This window comes from Mus caroli, unplaced genomic scaffold (assembly GCF_978045245.1).
Source record: "Mus caroli unplaced genomic scaffold, Mus_caroli_1 scaffold_8, whole genome shotgun sequence".
Classification (NCBI taxonomy): domain Eukaryota; kingdom Metazoa; phylum Chordata; class Mammalia; order Rodentia; family Muridae; genus Mus; species Mus caroli.
The window spans coordinates 79,582,777-79,596,134 of record NW_028227263.1 but is presented as its reverse complement, the minus strand read 5'-3'; the positions used below and the strand labels follow the sequence as shown (position 1 = coordinate 79,596,134).

Below are 13,358 nucleotides of genomic sequence, written 5' to 3'. Positions count from 1 at the left end.
GCTTTCTGTAATAGACTCCATCAGTTGTGAGAAGATACTAGAGGAGAGGAAAGCCATTTTTATCTGTGGGTACAGAATGCAGTTAAGAATTATACTGGTTATAAAGGTGGCAGTAGTAGGTTCTCCTCTGAGATGCATAACCTCACTAGCCATTGGTGACTGGGTAGGTGAACAAGATCAGGCATGATTTCCCTCCTGTTGAGCGGGCAGTAAGTCCAATTAGACAACTGCTAGCTATCAGCAAGATCTAAGTGCCACTACTGCACCTTTAGGAATAGGTTGCTATCCTGTTTGCTGCTGTGCTTCATAAGCATCACAGCTAAATAGGACTACTGAATAGGATATCCATGCTCTAACAGTTAAATGCATGCATGTCTTAAAAGAACATATAAAGCATGTTCTCAGCAAGTATACTTAGATCTGAAATGATTTTTTATTTTTATGTATATGTGTCAGTATGGAGGGTTTTTGTTTTGTTTTCTTTTTCCCCCATGTATGCACAAGTGCCCATAAAAACTGGAAGTGGAAATTACAGGCAGTTGTCCTGACCAATGTAAGTGCTGGAAATAGAACTTGGGTCTCTACAAGAACAGTACTCATAGCCACTAAGATACCTTCCCTAGCCCTCTGAAATAGTTTTTTAATTTAATTTTTCAATGTAATGCTTAGCTCTGTGTTTAAAAATAATTTCAAATATATTAAAGTTTCAAGAATAATACAGAAAATTCATGCAAAACTATTACCTAGGTTGACCAAATTTTTAACATTTTACTGTATTTTTTACTCCTATGAGAATGTGTCTTCTATATATCTCTGCATAAAGATAAAAATGAATCTGAACCACTTGAGGGTGGGTTGCACAAATCATGCTCTTTACAACTTAATTCTTCAAGTATGAATTTCTTAAGAGCAAGAGTATTCTCTTATATAGCCAAGTACACTAACCAAATTCAAAAGCATAGGCCACAGTTTCAATTTTGTTAATTATCCTAATATCCTTTAGGGCATTTTTACCCTCTTTTATAAAATAAAGCCACAAGGAACTGAGATAGATTGATCATGTGTCATCTGTAGGAAAATAAGGGAAAACTGACAGTGTAAAGAGAAACAGGGGTGAGATGTCTTGAGTCAGGAACTTTATTTTAAATAAAAAGCCAGCATTCATTTTTATCTTGCCTTTGTTACTGTGACTTCAACAATGTCTGTGACTTTTCTAAGCCTAGATGTAAGAATAACAATGTCCTCTGTATCATGTTGGTACATCATGCATCAAACCAAGTGTCAGGGATGTATAAAGCAGTCTATATTTTTATTTCAAAATAATAACATGTATAAGGTACTTTCTAAATAAAATATGTAATTTGAAAATTAAAACCCCTACTGAAGACATTACTACATTTTGCAACTCACAAGAATAATAATAATATTTATTAGCAGGATTCTTTATAGTGTCATGAACTTCTGGTTACTGAAAAACAGTCACTATGCTTATTAAAATATTCATTTCATTCAATGTATGTATAATTGTGAAATAAAAATTGTCTTATTTATAAGACAATTATGGTTGAAACTATATAAAAAAGAAGAGACAATTTAAAACAGTATCTTTAGAAGCAATTCCAAGTAAAGGAGCCCATGATTAATTTATTGGTTATCCCCATGCCCCTTGGGCATAAAGGTGCTCTAGGCCAACCACACAGTCCTGGCTAGCCTTGTAGCTCTGGCTGCCTTGAAACTTGTTTGCAGACCAGGCTGACCTCAAACCCAGAGATCTGCCTATCTCTTCCTTCCTCCTAAGTGTTGGGATTAAATGCCTGGTTAGTATTAGTGATTTTAATCAAGCAATTAAATCACTCAGCCAGTTTTTTTTTTTCACTGTTAAAAAACGAAGTACGTACTGTATAATTCTCTGGCTATGGGAACGTTAATATAGTAAGAAAGAACATTTAAGCATATATCCCCTATAAGGTAGATTCAAGTCTACACAAAAAATTCTACGAATGGTTCTTTAGTCATTCTCAATTTTGTTTGTTTCAAACATCAAAGATGTTTGTTTCAAACATCAAAGATGATGCATATAGCAGTATGTAATAGGACAGGTTCTGCCATAAAGGGACCTGTATTTAAATCTAAGCTTCAGGGAGCAAATTTTACAATAGTAATAATGCTCATAGACTTATGGAAACTAAGGTATCTTTTTCTGTGTGTGTGTGTGTGTGTGTGTGTGTGTGTGTGCACGTATGTGTAGCCAGCCAGTAGATTCATATTGTATATAAGTAAACACTAAAAATTACATTACTACTTAATTAATATAAAAATTATGAAAACATTTTAAACACTTTTGAGAGCTTATATAGTAGGGGCATAGAAGCTAGCTGGGATTTTTTTTAACTGTGTTGAATCTATTTTAACATTGACCATAATACCAGCTCATATGTAGTATGTTACTGCATCTATCTGATGTTTTTTAAATCTCTTTCAGTGACATACTACAATAGATGTTTGTAGTTTTCAGGATAGAGGTGTTCCACTCAGTTTTGTTTTAAGCAGTGCCAGGCTTTCTAAATAACCAAGACTGATCTGAGCTTCCCTCCTGAGCCCCACTGCTGAGATTATAGACATGGACCATCACTCTTAGCTAATATCCTGTTGGACCCCATTTTGGCCCTGGTTTAGGCCTTGAAAACAAACCCGAGCCTGGCTCAAATTTTGAGACCTGTCTCAATCACTTCCGTATCAGGGTGACTCAGTAAAACCTGTTTGGCCCTGCCTCTGCCCTACCATTGCTGATGTAGAGCTTTGCCATTGGCCCTGTCAGTCACTCCATACCCTCCATCACCCTTCCCCGCCTCCTATGCTATCTTACCCCACCAAAAATCCCCCTCCCTATGTTCAGAACTTACATAAACTAGAGGCTGATGCCATGAAGTTAAGTTTTTGCTTCGACAAGACTCCCAGTTCGGTGTCTTTCTTTTGGGCTGTCAACATTCAACATCCCCCTCGGCCCTGGAGAAACCCCAGTGGGACCAGGACCTCTTGCCTGGACCTGCTGGCAAGGAGTCGGCAATGTCCTACTTCTTTCTTTTATTAATATATTCCCAAGTAACTTATTATCATTAGAAAACTTATTGCAACTAAGCACAATAATATTGGATTCTCTAAACACAAACACTCAACTTACAAGGGACTAAATCCTGATAATCCCATCATCGATTGAAACTAAGTAAAAAATGTTTATCTGACCTTTGAAGACGACAGCCCAGCCTAGCCTAGCCTAGCTTAAAACACCCCAAAAACATGCATGACAATTGGGCAAATCCTGACCTAATACAAAGCCTATTTTATAATAAAGTACTGATGATGTACTTAATATTATATAGAAACTGAAAAAACAAAATTGTAATTATATATGCTTTTGTACCATCTTTAAAATATATACTTTAAAAAAAACCTAACACATTATAGACCATACTACATACTAAAAAGGAAGAGAGAAACAGTCTACTTTGACATTCAGAATTAGACAATACCAAGTAATTTTAATCCCAATGTCTATATAAGAGAACACAACTATATTCCACAAAGAAAAGAAAAAAAATGTCCTATAGTCTCTTACAGAAAAATACACAAAATATATTGGGCACATTTATGCTTTTGTAATATATATAGTAAAACCAATGGTTCTTTGCTCTTAAAGAACGCTCTCCCAATCCCATCAATTTAACTGCTGGAGTACTGGTCCTAAAAATCCAAAACTAGAGGACCTCCATGACACAGGGCAAGAAAGAATATACAAGAAGAGTTCCTTTGAGGTTCCAGTATGAATAGAGTAAACCAGACCAATAAATCACCGCAATGAGCATTTGCAAGCAAAGAAATTGCTTGCTTCCACAACGAGATGGGGTTTTTTGTTGTTGTTTTTTGTTTTATTCTCTGTTGTGGGGAAGATTGCAAAAGTAGAGGGCAGGTACGGGGGTGAGGTAGATGAGTGGGATTAGGGTAAATGGAACCAATAAAAAAGTAAAAAAAAAAAAAAACCTTAAGAGCATCAGTATTCCTAAAACATCAGTACCTTCCTCAGTAATCAATCCTCCTTTACTTCAAAAGGAGACCATTTTCCTGATTATTTTGGTAGTAACACACAGTAACTCAGTCTTTAGTGAGTTCACATAACTAAGTATCCTCTCAAAACAAGTATTACTAATCACTTAGATCTCAGTTCCTCTACTAGAGTTATCACAGTCTCTTTGCCGTATTTTCTTGATTAGTAATAGGCTAAGAATCTCTTCGCCTGCTTTGTAAACATTTAGATTTTCTTTATGGGGTGCTTGTCCAAGTCTCTTTTCCTTCTTTCACTGAACTGTCCATGATTGACAAGAGTGCTCTGAATCTTTGGATTTGGCCCTTTTGTCTGCTAAATGTATTAAAAATTATCTCTATATTTTCCTATAGAAGCTTCTAACTGTTTTACAGTTTTGCCTTCTAATTAAAAATGAATAATCTGTCTTTGCTTTCTGCATTGTAGAAAATAAGAAAATAAGGTACTTCTTTTTCCAAATAGATTATCAATTATTTCATTTTTAGTTACTGAATAATTCTTTACTCTGCTGTTATAATTTCTGTCCTAAAGCAAATGTCTATATACACATGATCCTTTTCTAGGCTTTTGCTTCCTTTTTGTTTAACACAGTAATTGTTATTTTATGGAATTAATCATTGCATAAGCTTTAAAACATCTGATTCACTTGATATGATAATCCTTCCTCAAAAATGTCAAACTGTTAAGATCCAGCATCCAAACAAAATATAGAAAATAAAAAGCAGCAAGAAAACATAAGAACAATCAATCAATATGAAGACCCAGAAATCAAGAGCTTAGATATGTAAGTTGACGAAGCTATCACAACAACAGTTAAGAGAGCAGGAAGGTGGCTTTGTGGGTAAAGTGCTTACTGTGCAAGGATGAGGACCTGAGCCCAGATCCACAAGACTCATGTAAAAGCTAGGCGTGAATAACAGTGAAAGACCCACAACGTGAGGACTCCCCCACGTTCTGACTCAGGAGAGGTGACACCCCAAATCACACAAGAAACGGTCTTGCTGCAACTGCAAGAGGATTTTTATTCAAGAGCGCTCTAGGGCCCATGGTCATACACCACGCAGGGGTAGAGGACCATGGCGCCCCGAGTAGCTGAGTAAGGGGGTATTTAAAGGAAGAAACCACAACTCAAGGAGGTGGGGAGGGCGTTGTTGGAAAATACCAAAAATACCAGTTAAGAGTCACAAGGAAGTATAAAGTCACAAGTGTCAGGTTATCTCTCAAGACAGTTTCTAAGAACCCCTAACAATCTAAGAGCCCCTAAAGATAGCACATTTGCATTGCAGGTTCCAGTAATGGTCAGGGTGCCATTCTTTGAATTGAACCCAGGAAGCGGGTAGGTGGAGGAAGGAATGTAGCTATCTGTTTTATGACCAGCACCTGGAGCACTAAGCCACAAAGGCTACACTCCCAAGCCTGGGCCCAAAAGCCTCGAATTTTGTTTTTACTTCTTCAACAGCACACATCTGTAACCTCAGAACTAGGAAGCAATTGGAAGCAGAGTCCAGGGGCTTACTGCCCAGCCAGCATGCACATAAGCACCAACATACCCACAAATATAACCATACACATACAGGCTCAATCTCCTACACATTTTTAAAAACATGATTACAAAGAAATTTAGTATGCTTGGAAAGATACGGACTCAGGAGTTGGTAAAGTGCTTATTTTGTAAGCATAAGGACCTGAATTTGATCCCCACCACCCAAGTAAAAGGTTAGGCACGGTACTCACATTGCTAATCCCAGAGCTGAGGAGGCATAAACAAGTGGATCCCTGAGGCTTAGTGGATGACAGTCAGCCTAGCCTAACAGGTAAGCCACAGGTCCCAAAGAAAAACAAAGTGAATGGATGGCTCATAGGAAACAACACCCAAGGCTGACCAATGACCTCTACTCACATATGACATTTGCACACACCCCAGCATACACATGCATGAAGGAGAAACAGAAGTAAAACGTGGAAGAAAAAGTAACTATGCTAGTAAGTTTGAAACCATCTTGGATGATGTATACTTCTGGAGTAAAACAGTGATCTCAGACTCATATATTTGCCATACAAATAAGTCACAGAAAGAAAGAAAACTGAAAATAAGAGATGAGTGGTGGTATCAGTAGCAATGAAGACAATTCAAATACATTTTCATCTGCAAGGAAAAGACTAGAATAAATGGAATATTTAAGAAATAGTAGCCAATGGGGCTGGTGAGAAGACTCAAGAGCACTGACTGCTCTTCCAAAGGTCCTGAGTTCAAATCCCAGCAACCACATGGTGGCTCACAACCATCTGTAATGAGATCTGACTCCCTCTTCGGGAGTGTCTGAAGACAGCTACAGTGTAGTTACATATAATAATAAATAAATCTTTTTTTAAAAAGAAATAATAGTCAAAACATTTCTACATTTAATTTTTTTTAAAAAGCTAAGCAATGTCATCTCAAAGAAAACCATCCAAAATACAGCACAATCAAATTACTAAAGCTCAGTAGTAGTCCCCCTCCCCCACCTCCCCCCCCCCCCCCCCCCCCCCCGCCAACCTTTCTGAGTCAGGATCTGTCAGCCAAGGCATGCTTGAAACTCACTATGTACTTCAAGATGACCTCAGACTCAAAGTAGTCTTCCTGCCTCAGCCTCCTGAGATCTGAATTATCAGTGTGTGCCACCACATCTCTCTTTTTACGTCTTAAAAGACTCTGTAGCTATGGCTGGCTCAGGGGTTAAGAGCACTGAATGCTCTTACAAAGAACCAGAGCTGGGTGTGGTTCCCAGCACCCACGTGGCAGCTTACAATCATCCCTAGCTCAGTTCCAGGGGATCTGGTGCCATCTTCTGGAATCCATCAGCATCAGACACACATGCAGTATACATTATACATATCCCAAGTAAAACACTCAAAATAAAAATACAAGTCTTACAAACAACCAAAAGGTGGGAAAAAAAAAAAAAAGGAAAGGTTGCACATAAAAAGAATAATAGGATTTCTGTGAGGAACTACAGAAATCATTTCTTTTACTATTTCATAACCTATTACAGAGATAATGAAGGTCATTTTATGGCAAAAAAAAAAAAAAGCCAATTCCTCCTAAAAGACACTAAATAGTCATATGTGTCCAATAATAGAGCTTCAAAATACATGAGCCAAGAAGTGAAAGAGAAACAAATCCAGTTATCATATTCAATTATTAGAACAACCAGAACGTCAGGGTGTAAGCTTCAAGAGTTAAAAAAGAAAACTACTCAAGTAATTTGACCTATCGATTCTAGAAATTTCTACTCAAACGCATTCTTCTTGGCACACATTAAAACAATTACCAACACAGTCCATTTTCTATGCCTTCTCATAAATGTCAGAAAGTTCACAAAATGTCAAACAATGCATGTTCTGATTAAATCAGTGCCCTATAAAGAAATACATCTGTAAATTTACGTAAATATCTGGAAAGTAAATAGAAAAAAACTCACAATAGAAAATCCATATGTAATAATTCAATGTAAATAACCATGTGACACAAGGAAGAATATGAAAACACAGAAACTCAAGATTAAATGTGCATTCATATACAAGCAAAGCCTATTGTTAAACCTACATTAAAACCTTTTTATGGGCTAGAGGGTTAGCTAGGTGGTAGAGCAGCTGCCTAACACAAACGAGGGGCTAAGTTTAATCTCCAGCACTCTAATCATTTAACTCCAACTTTCCTTTAAGAAAAAAAAAAAATTAGAAAGGAACTTGAATACTTCACAAACATTCCCAGAGAGACCTGCATTGATCTGATCTTTAAAAGATAAATAATAATTAAAAAAAAAAAAAGCTAGAAAGAATAGGAGCTGGAGTAATGGCTCAGGGGCTAAGTACTTGCTCTGAAATCATGAGGACTGGCATTTGAAACCTAGCATCCATAGAGCAAGCATCATCCCAAAGTAAAAAACAGGAATGATGAAGCTTGCTGCTGCTCAAGCTAGCCACACATTCAGGGAAGAGATATGCCTCATATGAATGAATTTAAACTGACAGAGGAAGCCATCGGATGGCCTTTTCTGGCCTCTGCTTAGGCACACAGGTGTGCACAGACACACACACACACAGAGAGAGAGAGAGAGAGAGAGAGAGAGAGAGAGAGAGAGAGAGAGAGACTGACTTTAAAAAAATTACAAAAAAAAAAAAATTCTACAAACCAAGGGGTCTATTATAAACACAAAAGAAACCAGGTAGTGGGGTAGCATGCCTTTAGTGCCAGCACTTGGGAGGCACAGGCAGTAGGGAATCTCTGTGAGTTCAAGTCCAGCCTGATCTACAGAGCAAGTTCCAGGACAGCCAGGATTTCACAGAGAAGCCCAGTCTTGAAAGTCAAAAAAAAAAAAAAAAAATCAGAAAAAAGATAACATATGGGGGAGTGGGTGCTGGCAGGAGGGGAAATCAAAATGCAATCAAGATTGTAATATATGAGAGAAAAATAAAAGTAAATAAACACAAAAAATAGTTAAATTTTATAAATGAAACCAGTAATATACAATGATAACCAAACAGGGATTACCTCAAAAACTCATGATTAGTTGTTTAATGTTCTAAAATTAATGTAGCTGACAATCACATTGAAATATTCAAAAAGAAAAAAGAAATAAAAACATCATCTCAATAAATTAAAAACAACAACAAAAACCCCACAGCTAACAAAATTCTACCACCCACTCACAATAAGGAAAGAATGATCAACAGAAGCTGGTAAAAAGGCTGAAGGTATTCAACATATGATCAGGAATAAGAGAAGGATGTCAGTTCTTACCATCTCTAGTCAACACTTCTCTGGGATGGTTAGTCAACAAAATAAAGAATGCAAAAGAAACAGACATAAAATTAAAAGGGAGGAAGCAATAATCTTGGCCATAGAAAAAAGATGATCTACACAGACTATCTGAAGGAATCTAAAGCATTACTAGCACCAAGTTTATAGATGGACAAATTACAGAATCTTACATAGGTATCAAGTGTGGGTCACTGCTATTAGCAACAAACTGTTAGAAACTAACACTAACATAAAAAGTCATTAGTGATTAATGAAATAAATAGGTATAAAACCTTTGCATTGACAACCAAAAATACTGTTGAGATAGACTTTAAAAGAAGACTTAAATAGGAAAAGATACCATCTGCAAGACTCAGTATCATTAGCAAGTCAATTCTCCCAAAATTGATCCATAGGGTAAAAGCACTCATCATCAAAATCCCATTACTTGTACCATATTTTTCTGGCAAATTTTTAAAGAAAGACCTTTTTCTCCTGTTGAATTATTTTAGAGTTTTTGATACAAATCAGGTCACTATTTGTGGGCCTGTTCTGGATTTTGCTCTGTTCTGTTGACTTGTTATCTTAACTATTGTAGCTTTATAGTAATTATTAAATCAAGTAATATCAGCTGGGGGTAGTGGCATATGCTTTTAATTTCAGTACTCAGGAGGTAGACATTGGTGGATCTCTGCGAGTTCTAGGCCAGCTTAGTCTATAGCCAGGACTACATAGTGAGACTGTGTCTCAAAATAAACAAATGAACAAATAAGAAAAAAGTAGGATTACTTCCCAGCTTTGCTATTTGATTTCAAAATAATTTCGTCTATTCTGGTCTTTTCTATTTTTCTCTCTCTGGTTTAGCATTGGCTCGCCAGTTGCACTTACCTAGGCTGACGAGATCAAGGTAAACTTAATCCATACCTTTGTATGTAAACATGGGCTTAAGAAGGCAACAACTTCAAATCCTCACAAAATACTCATTCCTCTAAACACCCCCTAAAATGTGTTCTCTTTCTCTCTTTGACCTTCATCTCAGAGGCATGGCTAGACTTCCTTTGACTTTTTATTTGAAAATCCTCCCTGTGATTATTTAATTTATGTCCTTTAACCTTATATTATTTTTCTATTTCCTATTTATTTATTATCACCAGAAACTGCAATGTTTAATGAAGATTGGTATTTTCCAATAAAAATGAACATTAATTAACATTTTACATGGAAGTACACGAAGTAAAAAGTTATCTTAGGAAGGCCAGATAAAGTAAGAAAACTTGATAATATATATTCAACATTATACATTTCAGTGAGATGTTACAAATATCCTCAACTGATATTAACTAATCCCCCAGATAAACTCTAAAATTACTGTCATCCAAGGTCACAAAAATAGCTTAATTTTTAGGAAATGTTTCACTATGGTTACATTTCATAACATGGTAAAAGGAAAAATATCTTACTAGATATCAATTACTCTTACGTTTGATTCTTGCAGAAAACTCTTCTTTGTTTCTTTTCCACAAGCTGCAATTCCTTAAGGAAGAAAAAAAGGATAAAAGAGCTGTGTTATTATTGATTCTCAGAGAATTTATTATTAAAAATGTCTAATACCCAATACCATTCATGGTAGATAGCTCCAAAAATACTTGATGAATGATGCAAAGTTCAGTTGGCAAAAGGCATTTATTTTGCTTAGCCAATAAAATGCCAACCAATAAAGTGCCTAATGTCACACCCATTTATTTCAGGAAATATTGCTTAAATGTTCAGTAATAAATGCAATGAGATTCAAAACTGGAGTCCTAGGTCCTATTTTCCTTTTCTCTATATCACATAGCATCCTTATACTAAAAGTATTGTAAAAAAAAAAAAAAAAAAAAAAAAAAGTTTAAAATATTGCATTGTGTGGCAATGATTTGCATTCTCCTAAAATGTGTCTGTGCTCCAACACGAGAGGCATACTTATACTTTCACCAGCTGTCTTCTAAAGCAAACAAAAAATAAGATAATGACTCTAGAAGGGCAACAATGAATAGAAAACATCACTTTAACAATTCAGCTCCATTAAGAAATCCACCCAATACATCAGGTGCATAAAGAACACCGCGCCTGGAGACATCTGAGGAAAGGGTAAAAATGGCTAAGTCATACCCCACTCCTCACCTCAACTAACCAGGATCAATACCAGGGTTAGCACAATGGGGCAGAAAGGTGCAGGTAATTCAACTAATCCCCAAGTAAATCTGCTTAGCTCGTGAAAACGAATCCTGTCTCTGAAGAAATCCAGAGTTAAGACTCTAATCTAGCAGTTTTAATTGTTGTGAGTTCATAATTTTTGTTTCTAAAGGGCACATCCGTTAAAGGTATCACACAAACTGCCAAATATTGTTTTTACATTTGCAAATTAAATATTAAACATCAGACATTAAAAGATACACAAAGAAGACTCTTTTTCTTGGCAAAGGTAGAAAGAAGACTTTTTTTAATTAGGTATTTATTTCATTTACATTTCCAATGCTATCCCAAAAGTCCCCCACCCCACCCCCACTCCCCCACCCACCCACTCCCACTTTTTGGCCCTGGCGTTCCCCTGTACTGAGGCAGATAAAGTTTGCACGACCAATGGGCCTCTCTTTCCAGTGATGGCCGACTAGGCCATCTTCTGATACATATGCAGCTAGAGACACGAACTCTGGGGTACTGGTTAGTTCATATTGTTGGTCCACCTATAGGGGTGCAGATCCCTTTAGCTCCTTGGATACTTTCTCTAGCTCCTCCATTGGGGGCCCTGTGATACATCCAATAGCTGACTGTGGGCATCCACTTCTGTGTTTGCTAGGCCCCGGCATAGTCTCACAAAAGACAGCTCTACCTGGGTCCTTTCAGCAAAATCTTGCTAGTGTATGCAATGGTGTCAGCGTTTGGAGGCTGATTATGGGATGGATCCCCAGATACGGCAGTCTCTAGAAGGTCCATCCTTTTGTCTCAGCTCCAAACTGTGTCTCTGTAACTCCTTCCATGGGTGTTTGTTCCCAATTCTAAGAAGGGACACAGTGTCCACACTTTGGTCTTCGTTCTCCTTGAGTTTCATGTGTTTAACAAGTTGTATCTTATATCTTGGGTATTCTAAGTTTCTGGGCTAATATCCACTTATCAGTGAGTACATATCATGTGAGTTCTTTTGTGATTGGGTTACCTCACTCAGGATGATGCCCTCCAGGTCCATCCATTTGCCTAGGAATTTGGTCTCTGCATCTCCTCTCTCTGGCAGTTCATTGTATTCTCTGTATTATTCTTTAGTATACCCTTCACAGATTAGCATCCAATTAAAATATTCAAAATCAGAGTACTGGCCTGACTCCATACGCAGAAAATTCCATACCTAGTCTTATTAGTTGAATTAATACCTAGTCTTCCTACTAGCTGAATTAATAGCATAGGTATACACAAATATTATATAAAATTGTATATAAGGTATGCATCAAACAGAACTAACTTCCATGTTCAGAATGGTATCTTATTTCCTTAAATTCATGAAAGTATCATGAAATCTTTAAAAATCTAAAATCTGAAATACTTGATATAAAATATTCAACATACAACAGGTAAACAAAGAGAAAGTATCCCGAATTCTATGAGCTACTCTAGCAAATCAATCAAGCCTGTGATGAGGCTTTGGTAGTCCATGCTTTATAGCCAGTTATTCAGAAATAAAGACCAGAGCTGGGCATGGTGATGCATGCCCTTAATCTCAGCACTGGGTAGGCAGAGACAGGCAGTCAGCCTGGTCTACAAAGTTCAAAGGACACCTGGGCTCTGTCATGAAAAAACCCTTTCACAAAAAAGGGTGGGGGGGAAGGAGGGAAGAAAAGAGACAGTGAGCCGGAGAGACAGAGAGAATGCACAAGAAAGCACAGAACCTCGAACTTGCAGCAAGCATCTCCATAGGGCTTAAATAGGACTGAGTCTGCACCGGGTAGATTAGAGCATCAGAAATAAATTTAATTAGGTCATCTACCTGGTTTCCACTGGAGAAAGAGATTTCAGGAGATGGACTATGAGGAATAAAAGGACAGTTCATAATACTTAATGTTGTCTTTTCAAAGATACAAAATATTATAAATGTTTATGTAGCAAGTTACAACATGCATGAAACAAGCACTACAAAACCAAACAGAAAGTAAATCACAATTATACTTCAAGATTCAAAATCCCTTTACAACAGAAAATTAATAGACAGAAAGATATCTAACCCCTGACTAGTACTATAATCCAACTTGGATTAACTGTGCTCTACATCCAACTACATAAAAAATATAATCAAGTGCATATGTCTCCTGGCACATTAGCCACAGACAGGACTATAAATGTATAAGGAGCTGCTGAGTCATGGTTGATGTTTGCTATGGGTCTGAACTTCTGAGAAAGAACATCAAACTTGCCCCAAAGAACTGTTTTTGAACAGGTCCACTTCCC

At 37.0% G+C, this 13,358-nt stretch overlaps 1 protein-coding gene across 7 annotated transcripts in view; it reads right to left on the bottom strand.

Moving 5' to 3' along the window:
- Mef2a (myocyte enhancer factor 2A) overlaps window positions 1–13,358 on the bottom strand; it is a 131,962-nt gene that overhangs the window by 98,172 nt on the left and 20,432 nt on the right. For 6 of the 7 annotated variants that reach the window (XM_085841660.1, XM_029479490.2, XM_021166331.3 and 3 more), the window contains exon 2: window positions 10,363–10,415. The gene's annotated coding sequence lies outside the window, so the exon portion shown is untranslated. Of the gene's footprint in view, window positions 1–10,342; window positions 10,416–13,358 lie in introns of all 7 variants that reach the window. The other variant, XM_085841658.1, reaches the window with a different exon arrangement.